This window comes from Thalassophryne amazonica, chromosome 4 (genome assembly GCF_902500255.1).
Source record: "Thalassophryne amazonica chromosome 4, fThaAma1.1, whole genome shotgun sequence".
NCBI classification, from domain to species: Eukaryota; Metazoa; Chordata; class Actinopteri; order Batrachoidiformes; family Batrachoididae; genus Thalassophryne; species Thalassophryne amazonica.
The window spans coordinates 116,991,613-117,004,769 of record NC_047106.1 but is presented as its reverse complement, the minus strand read 5'-3'; the positions used below and the strand labels follow the sequence as shown (position 1 = coordinate 117,004,769).

Below are 13,157 nucleotides of genomic sequence, written 5' to 3'. Positions count from 1 at the left end.
CTCTTCAGTTTCTTTTTCTACACTTCTGTCAAGCCTTTTTGTGCGCACAATGTTGCTCATTCTAACAGTGACACCCGGCAGGCAAGCGACGTAGAGGTGCTCGAGTGTTCCATCAAGTGTTGGTACATGATAGCCACTATTTTTTGAGGTAAGACACTGAAATTTTGTTGACTAAGATAAGATTAGCCTCCTCTCTACCAGGCTAAAAACTTTAGTTGGGTAACGTGAAACCTTAGCCGACTAAGCGCTTTGTGCAACAACTAACATCACAAAACTAGTCAGCAAAGTCAGTTTATTCGACAAAACAAGATTAGACTTCTTTATGAAAATGGGCCCTGGTGTAACACTAGGAAGCTATTATCCTTCAGTCCCACTACAGTGAGGAAAATAAGTATTTGAACACCCTGTGATTTTGCAAGTTCTCCCACTTAGAAATCATGGAGGGGTCTGAAATTTTCATCTTAGGTGCATGTCCACTGTGAGAGACATAATCTAAAAAAAAAAAAAAAAAAAAAAAATCCGGAAATCACAATGTATGATTTTTTAATAATTTATTTGCATGTTACTGCTGCAAATAAGTATTTGATCCCCTACCAACCAGCAAGAATTCTGGCTCACACAGACCTGTTAATTTTTCTTTAAGAAGCCCTCTTATTCTGCACTCTTTACCTGTATTAATTGCACCTGTTTGAACTTGTTACCTGTATAAAAGACACCTGTTCACACACTCAATCAACCACACTCCAACCTGTCCACCATAGCCAAGACCAAAGAGCTGTCTAAGGACACCAGGGACAAAACTGTAGCCCTGCACATGGCTGGGATGGACTACAGGACAACAGGCAAGCAGCTTGGTAGAAGACAACAACTGTTATGATTATTTATTAGAAAGTGGAAGAAACACAAGATGACTGTCAATTTCCTTCGGTCTGGGATTCCATGTAAGATCTCAATTTGTGGGGTAAGGATGATTCTGAGAAAGCTCAGAACTACACAGGAGGACCAATAACCAATAATCAATAACCTGAAGAGAGCTGGGACCACAGTCACAAAGATTACATTAGTAACATGTGATGCTGTCATAGTTTCAATTCCTGCAGGGCAGCAAGGTCCCCGTGCTCAAGCCAGCACATGTCCAGGTCCGTTTGAAGTTCACCAGTGACCATCTGGATGATCCAGAGGAGGCATGGGAGAAGGTCATGTGGTCAGATGAGACCAAAATAGAGCTTTTTGGAATCAACTCCACTTACCATGTTTAGAGGATGAGAACAACCCCAAGAAAACCATCCCAACGGTGAAGCATGGGGGTGGAAACATCATACTCTGGGGGTGCTCTTCTGCAAAGGGGACAGGACGACTGCACTATATTGAAGGGAGGATGGATGGGGTCATGTATTGTGAGATTTTGGCAAACAACCTCCTCCATGACATTGACCCCAAACACACAGCCAGGGCAACTAAGGAGGGACTCCGTAAGGACCATTTCAAGGTCCTGGAGTGGCCTGGACAGTCTCCAGACCTGAACTCAATAGAAAATCTTTGGAGGGAGCTGAAACTCCAAAGATTTGGAGAAGATCTGTATGGAGGAGTGGACCAAAATCCCTGCTGCAGTGTGTGTGCAAACCTGGTGAAAAACTACAGGAAACGTTTGACCTCTGTAATTGCAAACAAAGGCTACTGTACCAAATATTAACATTGATTTTCACAGGTGTTCAAATACTTATTTGCAGCAGTAACATACAAATAAATTATTAAAAAATCATACATTGTGATTTCCAGATTTTTTTTTTTTTTTAGATTATGTCTCTCACAGTGGACATGCAGCTAAGATGAAAATTTCAGAACCCTCCATGATTTCTAAGTGGGAGAACTTGCAAAATCGCAGGGTGTTCAGATACTTATTTTCCTCACTGTATATTCCAGAACTGCAAACAACATGGAGTACAAGGTGCTCAGTGCTGAAAGACATGGCCAATGTAAGGTCTTCTGACACATGACCATCTCTGAACAAAACAAGTTGAAACGTCAAGATTGGGCCAAGAAATATCTGATACCAGATTTTTTAAAGATTTTATGGACAGATGAAATGAGAGTGACTATTGATGGATCAGATAGATCCACCTGATGGTGGATCACTAATTGAAACACAACGCCACTCCCAGTCCGACACCAGCAATGTGCAGGAGAGGTTCCGATATATGCTCCTAACCTACAGCCTGGGTTCAGAAGATACTTTCTCCAAGGAAAAAGTCTGCATTTTTCAGGAAGGCCATGATTTTGTGCAGGAGAATGCTGCTTGTTGTTGATTTCTTTTCAGTACTTACATTTGTTTTCTGGTTAATTCTTTGTTTTTTCATGTTAGGTCTTTATTTTTTCTTATTTATTAGAACTTGGGTTTTGTTCATCAGTGGTTTTGGCATTTTGTTTACAACCCCATTTCTAACAAAGTTGGGATGTTGTGTAAAATGTAAATAAAAACAGAATACAATGATTTGAAAATTCTCTTCAACCTATATTCATTTGAATACACCACAAAGACAAGATATTTAATGTTCAAACTGATAGACTTTATTGTTTTTGTGCAAATATTTGCTCATTTTCAAATGGATGCCTGCAAAACGTTTCAAAAAAGCTGGGACAGTGGTATGTTTACCACTGTGTTACATCACCTTTCCTTCTAACAACACTCAATAAGCGTTTGGGAACTGATGACACTAACTGTTGAAGCTTTGTAGATAAAATTCTTTCCCATTCTTGATTGATGTACGACTTCAGTTGTTCAACAGTCCGGGGTCTCCATTGTCATATTTTGCGCTTCATAATGCGCCACACATTTTCAATGGGTGACAGGTCTGGACTGCAGGCAGGCCATTCTAGTACCTGCACTCTTTTACTACAAAGCCACGCTGTTGTAACACGTGCAGAATGTGTCTTGGCATTGTCTTGCTGAAATAAGCAGGGACGTCCTTGTTTTATAGAAATGTTTAGGAAAGCATATAACTCTGATATTAATAGTAGAATTATATCATGTGCATACAAAGGCTGACTCAATCTTAAAACACAGTCAACCACATGCATTAAAGAAAAATGGGAGCAAGAAGGAGGAATAAGTATATCTGAGGAGGAATGGACAACAATGTGGAGATATAATTGGAAATGTACTAGTTCACAGATTTGGAGGGAATTTAGCTGGAAAAATCTGATAAGATACCTTATTACACCTGTTCAGAAATCTCACTATGATGGAACTCCCCCTATATGTTGGAGAAACTGTGGTAATCAACAGGCAAACCATCACCACATCTTTTGGGACTGCTCGGTTATCAAGGACTTCTGGAGAGAAATACACATGGCTCTACAAGATATTTTTAAAGATGTAATGCCTCTCGAGATAAAGATTATATATTTTGGAAATTTACCTCAGAAATTGTTAAAAAAAAGACAAATATTTATTAAATATTTTGTTGGTTGCAGCTAAAAAGGCATTAACCAGGAAATGGTTATTACAGGAAAGGCCGACTTTAACTGAATGGATGAATATTACAATGGACATTTACAATATGGAAAAGATAACGGCGTGTATCAACTACAAATTGGAACAGTTTACCTCAAACTGGAGAAAATGGATCCACTACGTGACATTTCATAGGCCTGATTTTATTTTCTAAGATAATTAGTAAAGTTATAACAGCAATCTACTCCCTAATTGTTTCGGTTCTGTTTGGGTTGTTTTTGTTGTTTTTTGTAATATTGCTTTGAAGCATTTTGTGTCGGGGTATGTGTGCTTTTAAAATGAATGTACACTGATGTTGATAATATGAGGATGATGAACACACAATGGTTACAGTATGCTATGTAAATATCTGACACGGAATGCTAATAAAAAATAAATTACAAAAAAAAAAAAGAAAAAGACCTTGCTTGGATGGCAGCATGTGTTGCTCCAAAACATGGATGCACCTTTCAGCATTGATGGTGCCATCACAGATTTGTAAGTTGCCCATGCCATGGGCACTAACACACACCCATAACATCACAGATGCTGGCTTTTGAAATTTGCACTGGTAACAATCTGGATGGTCTTTTTCCTATTTTGTCCGGAGGACACAGCGTCCATGATTTCCAAAAACAATCTGAAATGTGGACTCATCAGACCACAGCACACTTTTCCACTTTGCGTCTGTCCATTTCAAATGAGCTCGGGCCCAGAGAAGGCGGCAGCATTTCTGGATGTTGTTGATGTATGGCTTTCACTTTGCATGGTAGAGTTTTAACTTGCACTTGTAGATGTAGCGACGAACTGTGTTAACTGACAATGGTTTTCTAAAGTGTTTCTGAGCCCACGTGGTAAGACCCTTTACACAATGATGTTGATTTTAATGCAGTGCCACCTGAGGGATCGAAGGTCACGTGCATTAAATGTTGGTTTTACAAAGTTCTCCAGGTTCTCTGAATCTTCTGATTATATTATGGACTATAGATGATGGAATCCCTAAATTCCTTGCAATTGAACATTGAGAAACATTGTTCTTAAACTGTTGGACTATTTTTTTTCACACAGTTGATCCTTGCCCTGTCTTTGCTTGTGAATGGCTGAGCCTGTTGGGGATGCTCCTTTTATACCCAATCATGACAATCACCTGTTTTCAATTAGGTGTTCTTTGAGCATTCGTCAACTTTCCCAGTCTTTTGTTGCCCCGTCCCAGCTTTTTTGACGTGTTGCAGGCAATGAGCAAATATTTACACAAACAGAATAAAGTTTATCAAGTTTGAACATTAAATACCTTGTCTTTGTGGTGTATTCAATTGAATATAGGTTAAAGAGGATTTTGCAAATCATTGTATTCTGTTTTTATTTGCATTTTACACAACGTCCCAACTTCATTGGAATTGGAGTTGGAGATCACTGAGGTTTTAGGTTCACCTTTGAGTTGGGCCCTGTTCACTTTGCTTTTGTCTTACTGCACTCTCTTGTCTGGTGTTTAGGGTTTGGTGTGGGTGTGTCCTGTCCCATATTTGCCACACCCCCTTCCAGATTGTCCTCCCTCACCTGTCTCGTTCCCTAATTACCACTGGTTCTATTTAAGTCCTTTGTGTTTGCCCCCTCACTGCCAGTTTTTTTCACTCACTTACCAGCCTTCCACAGTCTTGTTCTTTTGTTTGCCTGTGTATCGACCTTGTCTTGTTTTTTACCTCGCTTTAGTCTCAGCCTCTGTATCCTGCCTTGCCGTGTTTGAGAAGTCTGCTTGTTTTTTGGACCACGTCTCTGCCTGCTCCTCCCTGTTTTGTCTGCTTGGCTGATTGACCACCAGTGTACCGAACCTTTTCTTTTTTTTTCCAGATAAAGCCTTTTCGAACTCCTAAGCCCGCAGTGTGAGTTTTGCATTTGTGTCGTATCCTGTTTGTGCCCGGCCTCAGTCCCTGCCTGACAGGTGCCTATATTGGTCGCTGAATATTAGGAATACAACTTGCCTTATAATTCTGGATGCACTGTACACTAAAAAAATAACGCAATGCTAAAATACCCTTGGCCGTATGAGCATTGTGTTCTGTATCATTTGCAGTTGTTTAAGAAATTATTAGGTTCCAAAAACTGAGTTTGCAGCTAGCAACCAGACTGTGATGTCATGGTGCAGCTCTACTCTGATTGGCTGTCACCCCCGCCACTCAAAAACTAAAATGAACGCTTACGTCTGTTAAATGTCTTTAAATCACTTCGGCGGTATTATTAGGTTGTAAAAACAGCATTTCTAGTTTTAGAAGTGTTTATTTCTCGCTTGCTTTTCATAATATATGACAAAGAGGTTACATTTACACACAAACAAAAACAAGTTTCCACCTCGCTAGCAACATGTGACATCACCATGCTAACGTCCATGAGATCATGCCATAAAATTAAGTACAGAATGCCACTTTTTAACCTCTTAAAATATGTCAAGGTTTGCCATCTTCGAACTTGCCCAAGAATGTTCCCTGTGAATTTGAAGTCTGTGGCAGCAATAGGACGACACTTATGCTGTACACAAACAGACGGACGGACAGACGAACAGAGACAATGACGGACGCCAGGTCTTCGCAATACCTGATTGCCATATGCTGGCCTCTGGTAAAAATTAAATGGCAATGATCACACAAAACATGACATATCTGGGGTTTGCATTACCATCCAAATTCAGCAAAAATGAAAATGCACTTCATGGAAATGTGTGTTTCAAAAAACTTAAATATTGCAAAACAGTTTTTTTAAAGGTTCACTTAAGGTCACTTTTCATGCAATTAAAAAAAGCCTTATTTTGAAAAATGGCAATGGAAATGCTTTTTCAGCAATTACAGGTCACACAGCACAAAAAAGCTACAAATGACATTATCACGACTTGTAGATAGAGTAAGGGACAGAGAGCTAAAAAAAATGTTACTGCAGCATTGGGTCAAAAAAGCCTGAAATGGCAATATTTAGCAGGACTTACCATTGCATTGGATTTGTAGTTCTTATGAGAACCTTGTGAGAATGAGTTATCATGAGAACACAGAACCCAGCAGACATATTCCATGGAATATTCAATGGAATATGTCTGCTGTGTGGAAAGACTGTCATTTTGCTGTTCATCTTTGTTGACATTCTGAAATTATCACTAACCTTTGGGAAATCTGTAATGGATGCCCAGCTACAGTCTGCAATGCCCTCTGTGACCTGTAAACAGTCACAATGGTTGGCTTTGGGCTCCCCTCTCTAATATATATATATATATATATATATATATATATACACACTCTGAACAAAAATATAAATGCAACACTTTTGTTTTTGATCACATTTTTCATGAGCTGAACTGAAAGATCTAAAATATTTTCTACATACACAGAAGACCTGTGTATGTAGAAAATATACACAGGTCTCAAATATTGTTCACAAATCTGTGTAAATCTGTGTTATGCCTGGTTCACACGACAGGATTTTAAAATTATCTGTACGTTTCCAAAACCTGAGAGCCCACACACGTGGAGATAAAAAAAAATCATACATCTAACAGTGTTGTTTGTACAGTGTGTGGTGTTCAAGGACAACAACACCACACACGAACAGATTTCACACACAAACATTCCCAGGTCAGACAGAAAATCTTGCAAATCTCTTGAGATTAAACATGACTTCACAGTAAACAAACAGAGATACTTTATGGACTATTTACAAGAGAGGAAAAAAATGACACAAAAAGAAAAAGAAAAGGCGTTCTTTAAAGGTGAACCAGACTTTAGTGAGCACTTGTTTGCCGAGATAATTCATCCCACCTCACAGGTGTGGCATATACAGATGCTGATTAGACAGCATGATTACTGCCCAGGTGTGCCTTAGCTGGCCACAATAAAAGGCTCAGAAGTGTACACGGTACCAGGCTGAATGTCGACAGTCGATTTTGTGATCATAATCATATAATCTGAGGCCGCATTTTCTGACACTCAGGTGAAGAGAGGGGGAAAGCTTTCAACTGATCACCATCTGGTGGTGTGTTGGATCAGAGGGTGGGGGAGGACTTTGGACAGACATGGTAAGCCTAAATGGATAGTGTGGGTGAACTGGAATGTCTGGAGGAGCCCACTGTCTGACTGATCTTCAACTCAGACCTCCGGCGGAGCTTTTCTAGCATCCTTGTGGAGGTTAGGGGCATTGAACCAGAATGGGCAATGTTCAAAGCTTCTATTGCTGAAGCTGCAGTGGGGAGCTGTGGCCTGAAGGTCTTAGGTGCCTCAGGGGTGGCAACCCTCGAACACCGTGGTGGACACTGTTGTCAGGGTAACCATCCAACTGAAGAAGACATCCTTCAACTGATGTAATCTCAGAGGACTCTGGAGGCAGTTGCAAGGTACCGACAGGCCCAGAGGGCGGCAGCCTCTGCTGAGATGGACTAACCATAGAGAAGGACTTTCGGTCAGCACCAAGAACAAAATCAACATATCTGATTGTGACATATGATATAACAAATAAATGTACTTGTTTGAGCTTTAAATTCGATTCAGAATTCGCCAATACTATCATACTGGTCAGTATCTAGGTGTACCGTATGAGCAGAGTTTAAATCCTTTCACCCCCTGAACAATAACACTGGTGACAGTGGTTGTTGACTGGGCCTTCAGTTGGAATTTTTCATAAAAATGCTTTGTAATAAAGGATTATTAACTGAGCGCGAAGTCTATACGGGAAAATATCAGACTGTGTTGACAGCGTGGGCTGAGTGGTTGTGAGGTCCGTGTGAAAAACACTGATGTCTAATATTCCAGTACAAGCAAATGAGGTTAATAATTTGTTTATTATATGGCTATTACTTGTATATATATATATATAAACATGCAAACTTACGGTATCGGTTGAATATGAAAGCTGCTGACCGTGGGCTCATAGTCACACCTGTTCGCTTCACCTCTGTGAAGAACTTGCTAACAGATGGTCCGGTCGTTAGCTGAACTTGCTAACAGATGGTCCGGTCGTTAGCTGGTAAGCTTTCAATCTGTGTATTTTTCTGATGCTGTTTTGATATTTTGTCAGGATCTGTGATGACGTGTCACGACAGGCAGGTGGACACAAGTGCAGACTCATGGCTCAGATGTGGGAAGTAGAAAAAGGTTTAATCATAAACAGGCCGAGGTCGATACACAGTGTGACAAACAGGCAGGCGTAGGTACAGACGGTCGTGAGGCGCCGGAGTGGTCAGTAACAAGCAGAGTTCCAGCACGGGCAAACAGGTGTATCGGAGGATGCGAAAACGGAGTCAAAAAACAAGCAGGGTTCAGGCACAGAGAAGAAGGTTAACTGGCTCAGACAAAAGGCAAGGTCAAAACAGGCGAAGGTCATACACGGCAAGAAAAGAGACTATGGCAGGAAACATGAGGCACTTGGAACGAGGCAATATGCACAACGAACTTGCAGTGAACTGGGGAAGACAAGGGGTTTAAAAGCAGAGGTTAATCAGGGCGTGATAAGATGCAGGTGCAGGGAAGAAGGTGTGGCTGGACGAGACAGTGGAGTGACAGGTGGGCGTGTCAGACAAAAGCCGCAAGAGAGGAAAATGAGTGACAGAACAAACGTGAAACAATAAGGAACTAATGATACCTAAAATACAAATGTGAAGGAAACAAACAAATGAAAAAGCACAAATAGAACAACAGAAAATTAAAGGCTGGATCTAAACAAGAACAGAACTCAATCAGTGGCAGGAGTGTACAGAAAAAACCCGAGGGACTAATGTGCTCCAAGCAGAGTGACTGAATGACCAGAAAAATAAAGGGCAAAGACTAAACTAGAACAGAATTCAATAAGTGGCTGAAGTGTAACAGATCCTCACAACCTAATGTGATAGCACAAAATGACTCAAATAAACAACAGAGACTAAACTACAACAGAACTTAATGTGTATTATAGATAATATAACCAAGACTAAAGTGGAAGAAACAGAAAAAAAACACTCAGGGTCAGACAGAAGGACAAAGAGAGAGAAACAAATGAAGACTGGAGGACAAAACCAGATTCTGGGCAGGTCCAGGGCCAAAACATGACATATTTATGAAGTATGTTCATGTCCGACTTGATTTTTCTTATCGTGCTTTTAGCTTGCTGGTGTGTAATGAATGTGATACACGTTCCGGGCCAATTGTCAAAGTAACCGTTCCAATATCGAAAAATATTTGACCAGAAATCAGCCAATCAGAACGCGCATAGCGTTGCAGCCATATAATAATGTGGTTTACTGGCAATTAAATTATATATACTGCACACAGCAAGAAACTAAAATAAAGTGGACGTAATTATAGTATTACAAATTCTAAGAACTGGAATCTTACATACAGTTTATGCTTGCAATCCAATAATTGAATGGAACAAGAATAAGAAGGCTGAGCATGTAAGGACACCAAAGTCAAGTTTCCTTAATTAGCAGTTATATAGAAGGGATCGCTGTTGTTATTTACTTCTGCCTTTCCCGCACATGTGCACACAGACAGTAGGCAGAAAACTCCAGACTCCAAGCAGATGCGATGAGAAAACGCACGGGAAGATCACTTTAGACTACGTGTGAACTCTTGATCCCGAAGATCCAAAGCGATATTGTGAGAAATTAAATCTTGGAGACGACAACCATGAGTGATTTCAAGTTTTTGGAGTCGTACAATTATTTTATCAGTGGTCACGTGAGGGATCGCTGTTATCAATCAACCTGTTGATGCAGACGTTGATGCCTGTCTGCGATTTTCTGCTGTCTGCTTCTGTCTGTATGGGCTGAGTGCAGCAGGACGTTCTTTGAAGTTGAGGAACTTTTAAAACGCACCCCGAAAAAACACATCGTGCGTCAGGCTGCAGGTCACCTGTGTTGACAGTCATTAAATGCAGTTCTGCGTGTGTGTCCATGGTTGGAGAAACAACAACGTACCAAAGGTTTCTCTTTGACAAAAAAAACAAAAACAAAAACAAAAAGAAGCATGTTACATACACCTGTGTGGATCACACAACTTCCCAAAAATAAAATAAAAAACAAACAAAAAGATCCACAAACACAAAATCAGCCCATTCATAATAACTTGAGAACACACACACACACACATACACACACATAAACACACTGAGGAAAATAAGTACAGTGGTCCCTCGCTATAACGTGGTTCAGCTTTCGCGGCCTCGCAGTTTCGCAGATTTTTTTAGTGCAATTTTGCATGCTTCTTTTTTTTTAAACAGTGCATTGTGTTCTGCGTCCTTATCATGCGGGCCAGTCGCTGCACTGGTCGGCACCACCACGACTGCTCTCACTGCCTCCGATGCGCTTACTGAGTCTGTGGGCTCGGTAAGCGCCACAGCTGGCTTAGTTGCCCTGGCTGTGTGTTTGGGGTCATTGTCATGCTGGAAGACCCAGCCATGACCCATCTTCAATGCTCTTACTGAGGGAAGGAGGTTGTGTGCCAAAATCTCGCAATACATGACCTCATCCATCCTCCCTTCAATACGGTGCAGTTGTCCTGTCCCCTTTGCAGAAGAGCACCCCCAGAGTATGATGTTTCCACCCCCATGTTTCATGGTTGGGATGGTTTTCTTGTGGTTGTTCTCATCCTCTAAACATGGTAAGTGGAGTTGATTCCAAAAAGCTCTATTCTGGTCGCATCTGACCACATGACCTTCTCCCATGCCTCCTCTGGATCATCCAGATGGTCACTGGTGAACTTCAAACGGGCCTGGACATGTGCTGGCTTGAGCAGGGGGACCTTGCTGCCCTGCAGGATTTTAAACCATGACAGCATCATGTGTTACTAATGTAATCTTTGTGACTGTGGTCCCAGCTCTCTTCAGGTCATTGACCAGGTCCTCCTGTGTAGTTCTGAGCTTTCTCAGAATCATCCTTACCCCACAAAGTGAGATCTTGCATGGAATCCCAGACTGAGGGAGATTGACAGTCATCTTGTGTTTCTTCCACTTTCTAATACATAATCATCACAGTTTTCTTCTACCAAGCTGCTTGCCTGTTGTCCTGTAGTCCATCCCAGCCTTGTGCAGGTCTACAGTTTTGTCCCTGGTGTCCTTAGACAGCTCTTTGGTCTTGGTTATGGTGGACAGGTTGGAGTGTGATTGACTGAGTGTGTGAACAGGTGTCTTTTATAAAGATAACAAGTTCAAACAGGTGCAATTAATACAGGTAAAGAGTGCAGAATAAGAGGGCTTCTTAAAGAAAAACTAACAGGTCTGTGAGAGCCAGAATTGTTGCTGGTTGGTAGGGGGCCAAATACTTATTTGCAGCAGTAACATACAAATAAATTATATGAAAAAAAAATCATACATTGTGATTTCCGGATTTTTTTAGATTATGTCTCTCACAGTGGACATGCACCTAAGATGAAAATTTCAGACCCCTCCATGATTTCTAAGTGGGAGAACTTGCAAAATCGCAGGGTGTTCAAATACTTATTTTCCTCACTGTATATATATATATATATATATATATATATATATATATATAGTTGTGATCAAACGTTTACATACCCTGGCAGATTTTTTTTTTTTTTTTTGGCCATTCTTCAGAGAATATGAATAAAGTAGTAAGTCCCTTTGGCTGCTCCCTTGTTTGCACTCGGGGTCGCCACAGCATATCCAAGGTGGATCTGCATGTTGAACTGGCACAGGTTTTACGCCGGATGCCCTTCCTGACGCAACTCCACATTACATGGAGAAATGTGGCAGGGGTGGGATTTGAACCCGGAGCCTTCTGAACTGAAACCAAGTGCATTAACCACTTGGCCACCACCCCACAAAAAGTTTTTTCCATCATGGTTAGTGGTTGGGTGAAGCCATTTATTGTCAAACAACTGTGTTTCCTCTTTTTAAATCAAAATGACAAGATAACTTCCCAAATGAACCTGATCAAAGGTTTACATACCCCTGTTCTTAATACTCTGTATTGCCCCTTTAACATCATTGACAGCTTGGAATCTTTTGTGGTAGTTGTGGACGAGGCTCTCTGATGGTAAAGCTGCCACTGAATATGTTTTGGACTTTATTTGCATCAATTATGAAGAAATACAAACAATATGGCACTTTATGGTAAGTCTGCATGGAGTGGACAGTTCTCAAAAACTGAGTGATTGTGCAAGAAGGAGAAGAGTGAGGAAAGCCACCAAGACACCCAGATAACCCAGGAGATGTTATGGGCTTATGTGGCTGTGACTGGAGAGATTGTGCACAGTGCAAGCTTTGCATTTTGTATCACCAGTTATCCATCTTCATGATGAAGTGGTATCGAGGAGGATTTTCTTAAAAAGAAGACCTGAAAGTTTAGCTACAAATTGCCAGAAGGTACATCTGAGATGCAAGCCTGGATTTGATCTGTTTTGGTGAAAGACAATCCTTCTCTGCTCTACTCCACTATGAAGCTAAGAGTAGTGATGCAAAATGCAAAGTTTTCTGCCTACCAGTGTGGCCCCACCTAGCGTGTGACGTCATCACAATTCCTTCTATGGGACATGCAATGTAAACTAAAACAATGAAGTTTTATTCAAACAGCAAAAAACAAACAAACAAACAAAATTTTTTTTATACAAGTCATTTTTAGTGGAGACTGCTGGAGACTGAAATTTTAGAGGTTCTGGACAACTGACTAAATTATTCAGAAGCAGTTTAGAATCAACAA

At 40.8% G+C, this 13,157-nt stretch overlaps 1 long non-coding RNA gene across 1 annotated transcript; it reads right to left on the bottom strand.

Moving 5' to 3' along the window:
- Window positions 1-259: 259 nt before the first annotated feature.
- Window positions 260-12,905, bottom strand: LOC117509267. The gene is made up of 3 exons (XR_004560344.1): window positions 12,894-12,905; window positions 7,248-7,251; window positions 260-335 (listed from the first exon to the last, which is right to left on the bottom strand). It is a non-coding gene; the product is annotated as an uncharacterized LOC117509267 (long non-coding RNA).
- Between the last annotated feature and the right edge of the window lie 252 nt (window positions 12,906-13,157).